General features: G+C 37.3%; 1 protein-coding gene across 8 annotated transcripts in view; it reads left to right on the forward strand.

Moving 5' to 3' along the window:
• Positions 1 to 16,197, forward strand: part of CHL1 (cell adhesion molecule L1 like) — a 190,260-nt gene that overhangs the window by 30,304 nt on the left and 143,759 nt on the right. For 7 of the 8 annotated variants that reach the window (XM_075998462.1, XM_075998465.1, XM_075998459.1 and 4 more), the window contains exon 2: positions 11,509 to 11,589. The gene's annotated coding sequence lies outside the window, so the exon portion shown is untranslated. Of the gene's footprint in view, positions 1 to 11,255; positions 11,363 to 11,508; positions 11,590 to 16,197 lie in introns of those variants that run through there. The other variant, XM_020284840.2, reaches the window with a different exon arrangement.

Raw genomic sequence — 16,197 nt, forward strand, 5'->3', positions numbered from 1 at the left:
ATACTTGGGCTCTACACTTGACCTTTGTCACTTATGTATGACATGGAGGAAGTAATTTAATCCTCTGAATTTTATTTTTTCTAATTTAGAAATGAAGCTAATAAAATTAAGATGCAAAGTTGTTTCAAGGGTTCAATTTAAAAATCTTCATTAGGGTGCTGCAAAATGTAAGATCTTGTATTCTTATAGGTTGATTGCAATAGAACTCGAGTCAGCAATTACAACCGATTTTAGTTTTCTGGATTAAGCCCAAATGTTCTCTTCTTACACTTCAACTTTGAGTAGTTTGAATGGCTCAGATCAGAGGTGATTTTTGAGGCTGTTGTTATTTTGTTGAATATGTTGTGTGCAGGGAGGTGTGTGCATATTTCTGGAAAAGAGTCCTTATCTTTCTGCAGATTATCAAATGTATTCATGATCTTAATGGGGTTAAGAACTCCTTTCCCAGACAATCACAACAAATTTTTCTTTCACATTAATTGGGAGTCCTACTATTGTGGTATTAGAAAGCTAGAAAGCTGAAGGGTATTGGTTTATATGTACTAAGTGTTTTATCTAATTGGAATTCTGCCCAGTGAAATATCTATTTTCAAAATTCCCTGGGGGAGAAAGACAATGAAAACTGGAAATATGAATAATGTTTCCCAATATTTATGAAAATAAAAAAAATATCTTTGGAGATTTCCCAAAATAAAGGCATATTTGTTTTTCCTCCTTCCTTTACTTTCTTTTTTACATTAACCCCACCAGTATTTCTACTGCCATTGCAACTTTTCCTCCTCTTGCTTGAACTGTGTAGATAATCACACAATTTCATAGAGAACTGAAGCAGGCCTTGGCCATAGGTGAACTAAATTCCAAATTTTGCAAAATAGGGTTGGATTAAATATAGTTTCTGTTAAATGTTGGTTGTAAAGCCTAAACTCTTTTCTATTAATTGAAATAACCAGCCCAGTATATAATTTTATTTTAATGATTATTTTTGAAAGCATCACTGAGGACTTTATACTATCCTCATGTTGGAAACCACTGGACTCCCTTATATTTCTGATTTATGTACTGATCAATATCTGGCAGGAGTGGGAGTCATGACAACTGGTGGTTGACCACAGGTTATGCTTCGAATTCACATATTCATCTTCTTAACTGAGAATGTCAGGCATCTACCATGTGCTGAGAAGAAGCACTGGGGAATTGTGCTCTCCTGCATATTGGCAGGTCACTGCAAATTATTAATTTGGACTCTCGAATGGCACAACTGTGTTTGCATATCATTCTGTTCGTACACTGTCCCTGGAGCTCCTTGTACTGACTTATTTTTGTTTGGTCTCCATTAAAGATATTTTGAGAGTTGTCATTAAATTTGCACATTTTCTGCATTGCAATTTATAAGAATTTAGCATCTTATAAATTTGAAGTTAAAATATCTTATAAATTTGAAGTTAAATAATTAAGGAAACATTTAGATCCTATCAAGAATATAGCTTGCTTCTTTTTTTTTTTTTTTAATATCTTACTCCATCTCTGTGTAGTAGTTTTAGATTTTTTAAAGAGTCAGAGTAACTTATTCAGGCTCTGCTGACTAGCTATTTATTTTCACAGTTTTACAAGTTAGGTATTTGCACTTAAATATTTTTTACAGATCAAATTTTTCATTTGCTAGTGAATGTGTGTGAAATAATTATTATGCTAGATACTCTGTCTGATTCATGGTTTACCATTTATATATTCTCAGTGTCACCCTGTGAGAGAAGTGAGTCAGGGGTTGTTAGCTCCATTTTAAAAAAATGAAGAAATAGAAGTTCAGGGAGTTTGTGACATATTCAAAGCTACATGACTATTAAGTGCCAGAGTTGGTGCTGTGCAGTTCATTTAACTGCACATTAGAGTCTAAAATTTTCTCTGGTACTCTACTCCCTTTACCAGGCAAAGACGTTTTTCTGAAAGAAACCAAGGAGCACTTAAAATTCTTTCTGTAAAGGTGAGGGCTGAACTCAAGCCATTCCAGACAAAATCAATTGGGTCCTTTCTTTCCTCTCTTTTTCCTTTCATTCAAGACATCTAGTATCCTTGAAACCTTAAATCCATCTGAGAATACAAAGAAATCAGACTGGAGTTATCTTCCTGACATGAATCTGATCTTGTCATTTCCCGCTAAAAATCCACAATGGCCTCTGTTACAAGATGAAGTTTCATTATCAAAGCATGTCACCTAACACACTTCTCCTTATGCAATCCAACTTTTCAGACTCATCTCTTTTTATTATCTATTCCCTGCCCTTATGAACCTCATCATTAGCCACCCAAACTTCATATATCTTCTTAATTATGCCCTGCATTTTTAGGCTCCCGAGTTGCTTTTTTTGCTATTCCATACCAGCTCCCACTGGCATGCCAACGTGTAATGGCATTGTTTCCATTTTATTTTATTTTATTTTATTTTTATTTTATTTTTTTTTTGAGACAGAGTCTCACTTTGTTGCCCAGGCGAGAGTGAGTGCCATGGCATCAGCCTGGCTCACAGCAACCTCAATCTCCGGGGCTCAGCGATCCTACTGCCTCAGCCTCCTGAGTAGCTGGGACTACAGGCATGCACCACCATGCCCGGCTAATTTTTTTTTGTATATATATTTTCAGTTGGTCAATTAATTTCTTTCTATTTTTGGTAGAGACGGGGTCTCACTCAGGCTGGGTTCGAACTCCTGACCTTGAGCAATCCGCCCGCCTCGGCCTCCCAAAATGCTAGGATTACAGGCGTGAGCCACCACGCCCAGCCTGTTTCCATTTTAGCTTGAGAAACTGGGCCACTTACCTAACCAAATAACTGTGCAGCTTTGGAGCAAAAAAGTGCTTTCATTTCTTATCACATTTGTTTTGATCCAAAAAAGTAGTTCATGATCATTAAAAATGCATCTATAAAATTTAATCATCGTTGGTCTCTCTCTCTCTCCCTGTCTCTTTCTCCCCATAAACAATGATAGCAATTGGATGGATTTTCTTCCAGTGTTATTTCCCACATAGATATAGAAATATAGAATTCTTTGTATGAGCAAACTTAAGCTCACATTCTCTGTAAAATTTTATAGTGTTTTATTTAGCTCTCTAAGAATGTTCAGCATTCCATAGCTGTTGAAAACACAACTTTTTAAAACTACAAACTTTTCTAGTACATACCTATATTCTAAGAACTACTTTATTTACCTATTCATTACTAAATTATTTCTCTATTGTTGAGCATTGTTGAGGTTGTTACCAAAAATTCACTGTTATAAATTACGCTCAGTAAGCATTTTACATTTATGTTTGAATATATGTTAATAAGTTCAATCTAAACTTTAGCTAGATTACTAAGTGTGTGAATATCGGCCCAAACATATGAATAGAAAAAGCTATGTTAGAACATTTGAGAAGGCAAAATGTTCATAATGGTATGTAGAGATACATAGCAAATGATCTTTACATATTTATGTGTGTGTGTGTGTATGGCGTGTGGTAGCTATAGCACTAGTTGGATATTGATATCAATTGGGGAAGGAAATACACTAAAATGTTAGTAGCATTAACTTTGACAGATGATTTCTATTTTATTATGTGTATATGTTTATATATGTGTGTACACATATTTGCATTTCACCAAATGTCTGCAGTGAGCATTTATTTCTTTTGTAATAAAATAAAACCCCCATAAGTATCCATCTTCACCAGTGGCTGTCTCCTACACATCTACATCTAACATGACTTCATGGGTAGAAAGTGAGTTTTTTTGTGGGTGGAATATTGACACCACTTAAAAATTCCTTGTTCCCCTAAGTTTCTCTGCAGCATGAGACCTTAAGTACTTATGAAGACTAGCCTACAAAGACAGTGCTGAAAATATCTGGGGAGTGTGGACAGAGTACTAAAACTTAGTGATATCTCAAGGGAAACTTAGAAAGTTTAGCCCTTGCCTTGCTTGGAGAAGATGAGGCAAAGCAAAGATTCTGAGGCCCACTGGCCAGTGGTGTAAGGATGTCGAGGATGGTCAGGCGCTGAAAGCCGCTTGGGCAAATACTCACAGCAAAGCAGCAGGTGCAATGGCTCAAGCAGGAAATTGGGAATAATAGCCTGAGATGGGATTTGTTTAGACGAGTTCCTGTTTTGGGGACACAGGGCTCCCCATTCATGGGTGTGCCTTGACCACAGTGCCGGATGCAGAGTGGTCAAGTAATACATACTTGAATGAATAAACAAAGACCCCCTTGTACAATGCCTTGGGACAGAAAGTCCTAATAATAGCAATGTTAACTTCTTTTCATACCTAAATATGCCTGAAAGATTTCCAGGCAGTTTTCATATGCATTTCAGTGTGGCTTTTAATGATTTACATCCTGTTCTTTCATCACGGCTGAAAATATTTGTGTCACTAAGCTTGCAGCCATAAAGAACAAGAGTCTGCTCTAATAGGGTACTGGGGCTGCAATAATACCTATGGCAGTATTCAAGGTTATCAGAATTACAAAGTTCCATTCTGGGGAAATGCTTATGTAACATTAGGCAATATGTAACTTCTTTGTGCCTTAATTTTCTCGTCTTTAAGTGAAGATATTTTAAAAAACCCAGTATCTATCTCATGGATTGTGAGGATCAAATGAGTCAATAAAATGTAAAACACTTAGGACCGTGCCTGGCATACAGTTAGTTCTATGTAAATGTATCTCATTGCCATTACTCCAGGAGCCTGACGTTACTATTAACTTGTCCACTATCTACTGGTTTGATTAGGCTTTAGCCAAAAGTGATTTGGGGGTTATTGTCACATACATTTTGGACTGTGTAAAAAGACATAGCACTTCTCTATCAATTTCCACAATTGCTACTGCAAATTTTTAATGGCTTCCTGGGGAGACAATCTCCAATTGCATTAGAAAGTTACATAAAATCAGAACTAGATCCTGTTAGAGATCTAAAAAGGTTATCTGTTTGATTTATTCTTAACTTAAAACATTGATGTTTTTGCTTATTGCTTTCAAGACCATTTCAGACATGGTTTCTTTTGATACTCACACTACCTTCCAAAGTACTGAGAAAACAAGGAATGCCCTGCAGTCATACTCCACGTGAGAAACAGAGGACTAGCACCTCCAGAAAAGGGACTCCTGGCTCTGGGAGCTGGGGTTTATAAATTGTATGATTCGGAAAGGCACAGGCCCCTCTCCTGGTATTGGGGGTGGGGGGTCCAAGCTTTGTGGTTTATCTGCACAGTGTGGCTGAAACTTGGTCTCTAGGGCTATTCTGCTACAGCAACAATCCTGGTTGGGAGACCAGTGATGGTGCAATGAGGAATCTGAATCTTGTGTTGCAGCCTGTGGCTTCGAGCCCTGCCCCATCATTTGGTATTCTACCATGATGAACTCTTGGCCACTGCTGGTTTCCCAAGAGCTTTGTCATATCCACACTTGACTGCAGGGAAAATGAGGAGTTAAGTAATATTCCCAAAGTGGCACAGCTAGTAATAAAAGAGCTCATTCATTGATGTAAGCAAATATTTATTGATTATCTATTGTGTGCTATGTGCTGGAGCTGGATCAAACCCCAAAGTACCTGAGTGTTATTGATACTATCTGTCAGTCAATCCCAGGTCCTCCTAGGTCAGCCTTCTATAGGGAAGGGAAGAGTTCTTGAGAATTTGTATTGGTTCTCCGTGATGTTTTCAAATGGTAGAAATGAAATACATAACCTCCTTTCTGTTAATAAACTATGAGTGCACTGGGCAAGCATATGTCTCAGCTTCTCTGGAAGCTATTTATTTCTTTAACAAATATGACCTGTCATGATCATAGAATTCTATTGTGTGTGATTTTCCTTGAATTTATTTCTGAGGGACTCCCCCTTCATCCACGTTGTAACAGCCCAAGATAGTGTATAGTACCATTGTATTCACTTTTTCTATGTCTCTTAAGATTTTATTCATTTTGGTCCATCTGTTCTGTGTATTCATCTTTCCACATGAAAGATTTTTAATGTTTTTAATCTTTCCCTGTATGAGAGTCTCATGGTCCTAGTCTCTTAAATAGTTTAGTTGCACTTCTCTGAACCTCCTTCAGCATCATTAGCAGATAGATTTTATGTATGTGTATATATATATATATGTATATATATACATATATAAAAACATATATATTTATTTATATATAAGTGAATATAATTGTGCTATTTTTATATAACTATAGGCTTTTAAGGCAAAAAAAATTATAAAAATCATTCAGTTAACATTCTCATGCTGTAGATAAGGACTTTGAGGCCCAAATTTCTTTAGAAACATGCCATTTATAGGCAACGTTAGTAACAGAGCTAGGAATAGAACTCATTAGGACTTCTTACTTGCTCTGGAATATTCTTTGGAGCTTTCTCCATAGTATGCTATTGGACAGTTGAATGTATGTCTTAAAAAATAATAGCGGATAGAGAAATCATTAGCGTAGAGTCTTTTTTCAATGAGACTCAAAGCACTTCACATGAATGATGGAATAAGGAAGTCAATCTATAGATAAAGGCACAGGCTTTGGAGTTACATGGACTGGCTTGAATCTTGGCACTGCCATTCATTCTTATTGTAACTTTGTACATGTTAACCTAGCCTATTTGAATGCATTTAATCTTCTTATAAAATTAGAGTTAGTAGTATCCAATTTAGAGAGTCCTTGTATTACAAGAGAGAATATATAAATTGCCTAACATAACATCCTACACATAGTATGTCTTCAATTGATGTTAAAAAAAAATCACATATTATCTTACTAGGAAATCAATAAATATGTTTAGTAAACAAATGGCAAAACTATTAATAGTGATCAGAAATAGGGATTCTTTTCTTTCAGAGTGCTCTTTCAGAAGTATTCTTAGGAAAAATATCCCATATCTTCCTATTGCTCATATAAGATTTGTCTGATGAATAATTTCCAACTGCTTATCACGAACTTTTCTGGTTCTGAATATATCGTGCATTATTTTACATTAGACAGAAGAATTTCTGTTTGTGTGATTATTTTTACTGTACTACTAGCTTATATTCTAGGGTCTATCTTGTGTATGATATATCATTTCCCTTTTTCAAAGATATAGTCATTCAACAAATTTGTATAGAGCATCTTGGCATACATATGGGTCTCCATGATTTGAATCGAGAGCTCATTCCTGCCAGGTAGATGTTAGTTGATGACAGAAAAAGAGGCATTTTCCGTCCCAACTTCTTAAGAATATTGACCTAAATATTGACTACAAGCTGAGGTGCTCTCAGCTTTTTCTAGCGATTTTTAAAAAATCACTCGAAAATCTCCAGTGTTTAAAGATCAGGTGAGGCTAGGTATATTTTTAAAAGGAAAAAGTGGCCAGTCTTGATTTCAAATACACACATACACACACGCATATAGAACAGGCATTTTCATTCAAGGTACTTCTATTAAGCAACCAGTATTTGAAATTCTGACAGCCACGGTGCTTGGGTACTAGGGAGGCAAAAATTAATGAGACAATTTTTTTCTCTGACCTTATGAAACTCACAAGCTTGCATAAAACATTGGAAAGAAATCCTTTTCTGTCTTGTGAGAATAAGGCATGTAGCTGCCCACCCATGTGGCTTATACAGCAGCTGCCAAGGTTGATATGTCACCATCTGGGGCACCATGTGGTTCCTCCTGACAGCTGAGTTTGAGTGGGGACCTTCAAGTACGGGAACCTTGGAACCTTCAAGAAAGGAACCTGGAGTTCCTTTCCTGGAGAAAAGAACTGAGGGTCCTTTCCAGCATCACTGGCTGCCCAGAGGATTATGTGGCTGCTGCTGCAGCCCCTGGCAGTTCCCCGAGTACCTTCTAGATCCCAGCCCTGTGCTAAGCATTTTTTGCACGTTAGTCCTATTCCTCAAAGCCATCTGCAAAGTAGGTAATATTATCCCTTGTTTACCAGTGAGACAATTGGAGTTCTGAAAGGGTACATGATTAGCCTAAGATCACATAGCAAGTAAGTGCATGCTTATTGCATTTTCAGCCTGTCTGTCTCTTTTTTTTCCTCTGCTACAGCATCCCTTTTGATAGATACTGTGGTGGTAATATGCTCCCTCCTTTTCTATGAGGCTGTGACATTCACACCTGTGACTGTCAGGTTAAGGAACTGTGAAATACCACTATTAATTGATATGTGTAGTTTTAATGCATTCATTCATTCATTCATTCAAACCCTATTTATGAAGCTTTATTATGGTGCCAGGCAGTGACCCTGGTATTATAGCAACAATTAAGATATGCCCTTATGGAACTCAAGATTCATTAAATTAAATACAGAGTGGAAACCTGGCAGGTTTATGATAGCTGTTTGGTCTTTAGCTAGTTTTTGTCTAGATGGAGTTGCAATTCACTTATGATTTGTTGTAAATTCAGTAAGTAAGGAGAAATTCGCCTTCAAAGTGTCTTAGAAAGGCGTCGTGTTGAAAAATGACATATCGTCTCAAAGTGAGTCTTATGAAGCCAACGTTTCCTCTAGCACTGCAAGAGGTCACTCTTTCTCTTGCTGAGCACCTGATGAAGTCGTAGGCTTGCTGTAGAGTCTATGTGGTGTGAAAAATGCTATTTTCAAGTAGTAGATAACCTCAGAGTGACAGGATGCTCATATTCAGAAGGCATGAGGACTTGAGTTCCACTGATTCAGAGCTTCCATTTTACACACCCCTTGGGCCCCTTGTTTGCTGAGTGGACCATCCTAATCCATTTTTACTACCTTTTGACCTTGAGCAAGTTCTATTTCTCCTTCTAGGGTGCTTTATTTCTCTCTTTTTATTTTGCCTCAAGTGAGTAGAGTTTAACTAGTTTGTTGCACCTATGCTATATTTTCTTTTAGTCATGCTTTTTATAATTTTACTAAAAAAAAAAAAGCAAACAACCAACAAGGATCCAAAGGTCCATTTTGCCTTAATACACTTGTAATTGCTTCAGATTTTTCCTTTTGGTATTCCTATCAATTCCCCCTTTACATTTAGTAGGTATATTTATTCTATTTATTTGTATCTCTTAAACAGAAGAAACTTAGGGACTTTTTTCTTAGAAGAATAAGCACCTTTTCACTAAAAATAGAAAATAAGAGATTATTATCCGTGTCAATGGTGGTTAGGGAAAGGGTAAATTCTCCAGAGTAAACATATTCAAAGGATTATATAGCCTGCTAATATAATAAAAGCAAAATAAGAATATAATAAAAGCAAAATAAGTTTCTCAGACTGTCAAAGTGTAGTGTGTGTGTACCCTTATCATGATAATGTTTGATCCTATCCAGTATATGTATCTTCTAAATTTCACAGATACAGTCACATGCTATTTACCATAAGAAAATGGTAGAAGGAAATTTTTTTAAAATGAGATGGAAATAACAATAATACATACATAGGTATAAATGTTTAATATTACTTGTTGCCTTCTAAAAGACTTTTCGTGTACCTCTTTTTGGAGAGCATACACCTGCAACATGAAGGAATGAAAGGAAACCTAATAATACAGAGATAATTCTTCATATGCACCAACCACCAAACACACACGCATGTGCGCACACATGATTAGATTAGTAGCAGATAACTTATAGATGTGATTAGTGTGAGTGCTTTCCCAACCAAAGTTGAATGAAGCAGATGAGAACTCAGTACGCATAAGCTGTCACTGTGAGCACACAAATAAGTTTGTTCATAGCTAGTCTCCATGCCTAATGCTAAACAACAGTCTTAAAAATCCCAAGTGAAAGGTGATTTTGCACAGACATTGATCCCTGTTGTCCTGGGTATCTTTGGCAGTGGTGAGGGGTTGAGACCAATTGGGAGGAGACACTTGAGGTAGTTGTGTGACATGATGGGTTTTGCTTAGAGAGATTTAGTATTGGAACAATAAGAGTGGCACCCCAGCTGTAGAATGCACTGCATTTATGCAATTCTTTATCACTGGGGTATATAAAGGACATTCTAGCTTATGTCATTTAACTTTGACCTCAGCAAATGGAATGGTAGGATCAGCAAATCTCATTTGGAATCAACATGTGCAAACATTGAGGTTTTATTCTTTTCCCCACTGAGAAAATGCAGTGACATATGTAGGTAGGTTGCTGGACACAAAAAATGACAGCCAGTTTCTGTATTCCTCTACTTAGGGAAACAACTTCTACTAGCCCGCAGAAGTCAGTAAACACAATTATATTCAAGCAATGTATACCATGGACCCACTGGTTAGGAGCCATGTTAAATGCTATTTTGCGCATTGTTAGTTGTCCATAAACAATTGTTATAGTTATGCAAATAATTATGGTGTCAGAAGTGTGCCTTAGGGGGTTGAAATGAGGTTATTAAACAAAAGTATAAAAGGCACAGTCTGAGCAGTGTGTCACTTGGTCAATTGGAAAGGAGTGAGGATTTTTCTTATACTTAGCCAGGGTGGAATTTTTCTTTTCAGTATATTGGTGTGAGGTTCTCTCCCGGGCATTGCAATCTGTTTATAACTTCTTGGCAAGAGCTTTTGGAAGAAGGCCAAAGAGATTGTTGAATAATGCACAGAATGGAAATGGGTGGTTTGGATTTTTTAGCTACCCTTCCTTTTCTTAGGGCCCAAAATACTGTAGTTTTATAAATATCTTTAATCCATAATTTCTACCGGATTGAGTTAGAATTATTAGGTGGAATTTAGGTCTTCTGAATGATGTTCAGTCATTAAATTATAACAACTGGTATGAAAAATATTTTTGACTTATTTTGATTATCCTTATGCCTAATAGAGAATCCTAGAAACAGAAAATCTTTTTAAAGGTGTCTTGATGGAACAGTATTTTAAAACAAGTTTATCAGCAATCTTCTAGTGATTGGGACCAATCCTCCTGTCACCTGGAAATTAACAATAAAAGGATTGTGTTATCTTAGTTGAAGCATTGCCTTTATTTCACATGTTGATGTTTTAAGAGATGGGAGGCTTGGCATGAACACACCTGGGTGAGAGATGGCCTCTTGATTTGTAGACTTATGTTCATTCTGTAGTTCATAGAGATCCAATCTTTGAATGCTTCCTGATAGAGCTCTCCTCATTTTAGTGTATGTTGTTTTATTTTGACAGAATGGTTACAGCATCAGGCAAAAGCAAATAACTATTGTGCAAAACAGTTCGTGGAAAACCATGTCGAAATACTTATAAATTGTGATCTGTTGCAAGATACCTGAATTTGTGAGAGAAGACATGTCAATAATTCTTTGAATGAGATGTGTAATTGGGTGGCAGTTTCCTGTATGTCTGCCCTCTCTGCTTCTTTTATTCCTAGATTGAAATTCACAGGATTCCGTTTTTAGCAACGGAACAATACTATTGCTTAGGTATTTGATTGGAAATTTTGGGGGGATGTGGAGGGGAAAAAATTAAATCAGTGTTTTTTTAACTGAGAAAAGGTAAAAATTAATGTAAAAGTAGTTTCTTAGATGGAAATTATCCCTAAAATTACATCTTTCATGTCTATCCCTAGGTGCTGTTAACTTCAAACAATCATCCTGTCTTGATACTGCAAACATATCATAGTGGAACTAAGGGGGAACTTAATTTACTGGTAAGAATATTTTCCTTAATCAGTTGTTTTGTGTATTTTTGATTGTTTCTAATTATTGCAAAACATAGAACAGGAGTATAACCAGAGGGAGTAACATGGGATAAGAAGATATCATAGAACTTCTGTGCTCATTACAGGCTTAGTGTAGATATTGGACCAGATATATGCTATAGTGAAGGTTTCTTCCTTTCCCCTTTCCTTTCCTTTCCTTTCCTTTCCTTTCCTTTCCTTTCCTTTCCTTTCCTTTCCTTTCCTTTCCTTTCCTTTCCTTTCCTTTCCTTTCCTTTCCTTTCCTCTCCTCTCCTCTCCTCTCCTCTCCTCTCCTCTCCTCTCCTCTCCTCTCCTCTCCTCTCCTCTCCTCTCCTCTCCTCTCCTCTCCTCTCCTCTCCTCTCCTCTCCTCTCCTCTCCTCTCCTCTCCTCTCCTCTCCTCTCCTCTCCTCTCCTCTCCTCTCCTCTCCTTTCCTTTCCTTGTATTCTGAAATCATTAAGATGCTGGCTTGTTTTTTAAAAGAGCGGAACACATACCTTAAAGTTATTTTTCATGTTGGCTGATCTCTTAGCATATTTGAAAGTGGCATCTTTGCGATATTTATCTAAATGTCATTTTTAATAGACAAATTAATTTCACCACTGGGATCTGAGAAGGTTGCCTGCTTAGGGGGTTGAAGTTTTAGTGAGAAAACTCGTATTTCCAGAGGTCAAACTGAGCTCACACCATCACAGCCTGAAGAGCTTTCAGCTTTAGTGACTGTCCCTTGGATTTGGATAAATGTGAAATCAGACCTGAATCCTCCACTGGAGTTTTCTCAAATGCCTTATGCAATACCAGGCTGGATTATAACTAGTTTCAAAGAGTTTGGAACAGTGAGAAAAGTCCATGTTGGAGGAAGGGCCAGACTCACAATGGAGTGGCGCTGGGGAATCTGTTCAGTTGTTTTGGGATTCTATCTCCTAATCCATAAAATTGGAATAATAGTTGTTACTGCCTTTAGATGCAGGTAAAATTAGATTATTTTGTTAATGCATATTGTCATTGCGTTTGGTTCAGTAAATGTCAGTTATTAGTATCACAACTAGTTTTTAAGACAAAGTGATTCAAGGAAAACAAATCAAGGGTTTTTATTTTCCTCAATGATATGAATGAAAGAATGATTTTCTTCTTACTTTCTTAAGAGTACCTTTTGTCCTCAGTTAAGATATTATTTAGTGCATGCAAAATTTTCCATATATTGGTTGTAAATGGGATCTTAATACATATGAAATGATGATGGCAATGTGGAAAGACAGAGAGTACCTTGACTTTGTGAGTGATTGTTGGCGTACCCGATTCCTGGTCATCCCCAGAGGCTGTCTCAATGAATGGGAGGCTATTCCAAGAATAAGTCTATGAGGAAACTGTGCTGGTGTGTGCTTTGAATAACATTTGCATTCTTTGTCTCATTCACTGGGGTGGTTTTACCCTCGACTATATTTAGATCTTCCCTTTGGAACTTACTCCAAGAGGGATTCTTCATACCAGTTTTCTAACTCCAGTTAATCTGCAGGTCTCTTTGAAGATTAAAAACTATTCAAGGTATAGTCTAATATTCGCAGGGAAAAGACTTCGAGAAATCTAATTAATCAAATTCTTTGATGATAATCGGTTGTGTGGGGTACAAATATTCCATTAAAACATTTTATGAGTTCACTGCAAATGAATTTCTAGTTCATAAGAAACCTAGGTAAATCTTCTGAGAATGTAAGGGATGAAATACAATAACCAAGACATTAAATTAAATATATATATATATATATTATGCTACCATGAGGAAACTTAATTGAAGTTGTGTCGTGATGATGCGTTAATAATTGTGTCTGTTGACATCATGAAAATGGATGGTAAACTGCAAAACACCCTGCTCACTCATAGCCATGCATTCTTTCCTTTATTTTATTGAATTATATTTATTTCTTGTGTTCCTCTTAATGATTGATCAAATGATTATTTAATTACACAAAATAAGTTTCTTACTATGAGCTTTCATTGTGGTGCTTGAGCATACAACTTTCAGGAAGGGTTTATGGAGTCATAGTCCTCGGAGACACACATACAAATGCACACAAACACACAACAACACACATACACACACACACACACACACACATTCTTAATCCCTAATTTTCTTTTCTTTTTTTTTTTTTTTTTTTTTTTTTTTGAGACAGAGTCTCGCTTTGTTGTCCAGGCTAGAGTGAGTGCCGTGGCGTCAGCCTAGCTCACAGCAACCTCAAACTCCCGGGCTTGAGTGATCCTTCTGCCTCAGCCTCCCGAGTAGCTGGGACTACAGGCATGCGCCACCATGCCCGGCTAATTTTTTTTTATATATATATATATCAGTTGGCCAATTAATTTCTTTCTATTTATAGTAGAGACGGGGTCTCGCTCTTGCTCAGGCTGGTTTTGAACTCCTGACCTTGAGCAATCCGCCCGCCTCGGCCTCCCAAGAGCTAGGATTACAGGCGTGAGCCACAGCGCCCGGCCCCTAATTTTCTTTTGAGAATCTTTTGTTTGGAAGCTTTCCTCCTTGCTACATAGCCTCTCAAGAATTAAAAGAAAAAAAAAGGAATAAAATAATCTTCAAAGCTCAGGTTAGACTCTAAATACGAATACTAATTTTGCTCTTAACATTTTTCAAAACCCAAATTTACCTTAACTTACGCAGAGCACAATCTACAGTTTAAGTGTTAGGAATTTTATGAGGTTGAGTTTATGCCTATCAGATGAATATAGGTTTATCTATAGGTTTCAGTTGTGCCATTCCCATGTATAATTCATCTAAAAATGATATTATCCATGCATCTTAACAGAAGGGCTGAGTACTTGAATGACAGAGACTACACTTTTACAGCAGAAGGTCATGATAAAGCATGAGCTGTGTGAGTCACCTTGGGTCATGCACAAGCACTGGTTGAGAGTGCTTATCTCTTCGCACTGATTTATGGATTTGGGGAGGTTCTTTTATATCAAAGACTAGGCTACATGTCCTAAAAGTAGGAAAAAGAGAATAGTATTTTTATTTAAGTCTCAGTAAAGTACTACCACGTGAGAGGAGAATCTAGCTGCCTTCCCTTGCTTGTGAAGTTTTTATAAAGACATCAATTATTTTCCAATAACACCCAAGTCTACTGTGAGAGCCTATTCATGTGCTTAGTTATACAGGGGATCGGCTTCTTGACTCTGGGGAGGATGAGATGGAAAACCTCCTCCTTTCTGGATGTTCTCAGTGCAATGAGCTGCACACATGGCACAAACGCACCTTGCATGGCTGATCCTGAGTCTGCCTGTTTCAGCTCTGCTTATCTGCCTTACACTCAGTTGCAATTCATCCTTTATGCATTTGTCTCATGAACACATCTTTGAGGGCAGGGTCCAGGTGAAATTTGTATTTGCATCATTACCACCGGGCACAGAAGCTGAGGCACACTTTGTAAATGAGGGGTGGAAGGGAGGAAGAATGAAAAGGAGGAAGAAAGGGAGGGATATTCTCCTGATCAATCACTTCTTGGACACCTGTGCTGCCAAGTTTCTGATTGCTTCTCTGGATCCTGTAATCATCTCAGCAATCTTTTTAGGAGTTTTCCATTACACTTTTTAAATTTGGTTACTGATGAGTTTTGATGATCCCTTAACAATAAACTCTCTGATATTCCCACCAGGCCCCTAGGTCCTGGTCCTGTCATTGGGTTTGGCCTGGGGCTAATTCAATTCAGGACCATTAGAAAGTAAAAGTGGGAGGTACTGTTGAATGCGTATTATGCAAAACAAAAATCTCCCCTCAAGAAGTGCTAAGTGGAAGCCAAGTAAAACTTATGTCCTCTAATTAGGCGGGCACAGTGGCATATGTCTGTAGTCCCAGCTACTCGGGAAACTAAGGCAGAAGGATCACTTGGGCCCAGGAGTTTGAGGTTGCTGAGAGCTAGGCTCATGCTATGGCACTCTAGCCTGGGCAACAGAGTAAAGACTCTGTCTTAAAGAAACAAAACAAAACAAAACAAAAAACCCAAAAACCAAAAAAACACCTATGTCCTCTGAAAGAAGTTCCCCTCTATTGAATAATTAAGTGTAGTTTCTCAGCATCTTTTGAGATGGATCATTCAGAGACCACAAAAGATCCCATGGGATGGTAGAATATTGTGCATTAGTAATTGATGTTTCACAATTCAAAATGATGATACTAAACTGTATCCTTTCCCTTTCCCATGATATAAGTGCATCAGAACTAGTTCCATGCCCTTGTCCCAGAATTAATCATTCCTATCCATGTTTGATGTCTACACCTTTTAAATATTTATAGGCTGTTATGTTTCCTTTATTGTTGTTTACCCACTCCAGGGACATTCAGAAGCCTCACATTTCTTCCTCAGCCAAGCTCCCCATTCCCTTCATCCTTCTCTTGGCTGTTCTTTGGATTACCTCCAATTTGCATACATAATTTTGGTGTTGAGGTGCCAAAAATGCGTTTGTTTCAACTGGAGTCTTATTGAAGTTGCTTTTACTCAGATCACATACACAAATAAATGTGATTTCCAAGGCATGAAAATTCAGTGAGGGCTCCGAAGGGAAGCTGAGA

Source organism: Microcebus murinus, chromosome 28, assembly GCF_040939455.1.
Source record: "Microcebus murinus isolate Inina chromosome 28, M.murinus_Inina_mat1.0, whole genome shotgun sequence".
Classification (NCBI taxonomy): Eukaryota; Metazoa; Chordata; class Mammalia; order Primates; family Cheirogaleidae; genus Microcebus; species Microcebus murinus.